Here is a 2500-nt window from a genome sequence, read left to right as displayed (position 1 = left end):
CAAGTTACGCTGCACCTTAACCCAAGTTACGCTGCACCTTAACCCAAGTTACGCTGCACCTTAACCCAAGTTACGCTGCACCTTAACCCAAGTTACGCTGCACCTTAACCCAAGTTACGCTGCACCTTAACCCAAGTTACGCTGCACCTTAACCCAAGTTACGCTGCACCTTAACCCAAGTTACGCTGCACCTTAACCCAAGTTACGCTGCACCTTATCCCAAGTTACGCTGCACCTTAACCTAACTTACGCTGCACCTTAACCTAACTTACGCTGCACCTTAACCTAAGTTACGCTGCACCTTAACCTAACTTACGCTGCACCTTAACCTAAGTTACGCTGCACCTTAACCTAAGTTACGCTGCACCTTAACCTAACTTACGCTGCACCTTAACCTAACTTACGCTGCACCTTAACCTAACTTACACTGCACCTTAACTGTCACATGTAACGTCACAGGAATGTAGCTTTGCCTAACAGCAACCCTCTGAACATAGTTCACTGCTTGGATCCTCTGGTGTCATGTGTATTTCTTGATGCCATGGTGCGTACCCTCACATAAAGGTCTTTCGAGTGTTGCGTACTTTCTACACAGTCCCGCTAACCACTGGAAGGGTGTACCGCTACAGAACGAATATCGCCCTCCCCTCCTGCCCTTCCAAGCTGGTCGGTCAGGCGTTTGTTTGTGAAATGAGCCTTGCAGCTGTTCAGTTGCATTCGGTTGTCGATGCAGTCAGTGTACGTTGTGGTACGGCCTGTGTGGACTGTCCGCTGATGTACGCGTAACCCACACTGATCATCCGTCGTTACGTACTGAGTGACATAATGTGGCACATGCTTGACCGTACACCGGCTGCGCCCTACAATGGCGAATCATAAGGGCCATATGTTGTGCACGATGCTACTTGTCTCGTCTCCCCATTACAGCGAGATTGCACTGTTGTACGCCGTACAGACATGTGGTAGGTAGGTACGGACGAAAGTATTGCATGTTGGCCCCCCCCCCCCCCCCCCTCCTCCCTCTGCCGGGAATCAGCGTGAGCCGTCTGTTGATGTAGCGACGAGGGTTTTCCTATTTAATCGTATTGCCCCACACAACATGATAGCACGGTGGACCGCGTTCCACATCTGCGACATGCTACAGAGGCCGGTTGACAGTCGACCGCGCAAGGGACATTGCACACGTGCGCGGACCATCTTCCACGTGTTCTCTCGTGTACATGCCGCAGTGTGTATGTGGGCTGATGTAGCGTGTCGTGACACATAACATGCAGGCATGCCAGAATCGTAGATTTCGCAAATGTAGATTGACGTATACGTTTGCTGCCAAAGATCCGCAAATGAACTGGAAATCAGTTGTTGAGCGGTTGTTCGCGCTGCAGGTGCATCGGTGATAGCGACGATCGGTACATCTATGAACCGGTTGTTTCGGCGGTACCCGCCATGCCCCCGAACCTGAGTTGGCCATGTGGGTATGAAGCGATACGAGGCTGTGGCTTGGCGGGACAGTCCCCGGCCGGTGAGGGGGGGCCGCCCGGCGTGCTGGCCGCGCGCTGCGTGAGCGCACGCACTACAGCCGGCTGGTGGGGGGCGCCCAGTGGCAGGAGCGCCGGCCGACGGGCCCGGCTGGCGTCCCAGCTATGCGCCGGCGCACCCTGCGCGCGGCGCCAGGCGGCCAAAGTGGGTTCTGCCGAGCCCGGTGCGAAGCGCGGTGGACATCTGCAGTGTGCTGGTCCGATTGCGGACTGTGTGCGTTGAGGATGCGCCGCCGCCCGGCACTCGGCGTCGCGACGCCGTCTGCTGCTCGGTCGCCCCCAGCGGTTCTCGCAGGTGGTTTGTATCGCAGCTCTGCGGACGTGTTGGCGCGTGCGCTGTGCTGGGAGAGTTCGCTTCTGCACCCAAGTGGGGCTTTGCCCTTCTGTGGCGCTGGCGTTGGAGCTGCCGGTCACCGTAGGTGGCGCGTGTTGTTTCCCGCCGGCAATGCCACGACAGCACGCTCCCGGGCCTCTGTCGGCAGCGGCAAGCTCAGTTGGGAGCACGGGTGTTCGCACTGAAAGCGTCTACTCGCCCATCTCCGGGCGATTGCGCCTCTCTCGAACCCGACCAAGTACTTAGGACGGCGCTGCGCGCCGCCGGGACCTGAGAGGGTTTCGAGGTGTATCGTGCAGGGGAGCTCAGCCTCCTCCTGTTTGCAGAATAATTGAGCGGACGCTTGCGTGTTCGCGCGGGCCCTCGGGACACACTCCCGGGCGGCCGGCTGCTCAGCTCTCGTTGACGCAGCTCCCTGGTTGATCCTGCCAGTAGTCATATGCTTGTCTCAAAGATTAAGCCATGCATGTCTCAGTACAAGCCGCATTAAGGTGAAACCGCGAATGGCTCATTAAATCAGTTATGGTTCCTTAGATCGTACCCACGTTACTTGGATAACTGTGGTAATTCTAGAGCTAATACATGCAAACAGAGTCCCGACCAGAGATGGAAGGGACGCTTTTATTAGATC

At 56.6% G+C, this 2500-nt stretch overlaps 1 non-coding gene across 1 annotated transcript in view; it reads left to right on the top strand.

Annotated features, from left to right (window-relative positions):
- The first annotated feature begins 2281 nt into the window (after nucleotides 1-2281).
- LOC126330418 (small subunit ribosomal RNA) overlaps nucleotides 2282-2500 on the top strand; it is a 1893-nt gene continuing 1674 nt past the window's right edge. Inside the window, exon 1 of the ribosomal RNA XR_007562874.1 lies at nucleotides 2282-2500. This exon is cut by the window's right edge and continues 1674 nt beyond it. This is a non-coding gene — a ribosomal RNA (small subunit ribosomal RNA).

Source organism: Schistocerca gregaria, unplaced genomic scaffold, assembly GCF_023897955.1.
Source record: "Schistocerca gregaria isolate iqSchGreg1 unplaced genomic scaffold, iqSchGreg1.2 ptg001284l, whole genome shotgun sequence".
Taxonomy (NCBI): domain Eukaryota; kingdom Metazoa; phylum Arthropoda; class Insecta; order Orthoptera; family Acrididae; genus Schistocerca; species Schistocerca gregaria.
Note: the sequence above shows the minus strand (reverse complement) of the source record. Positions and strands in the feature narration are given on the sequence as shown.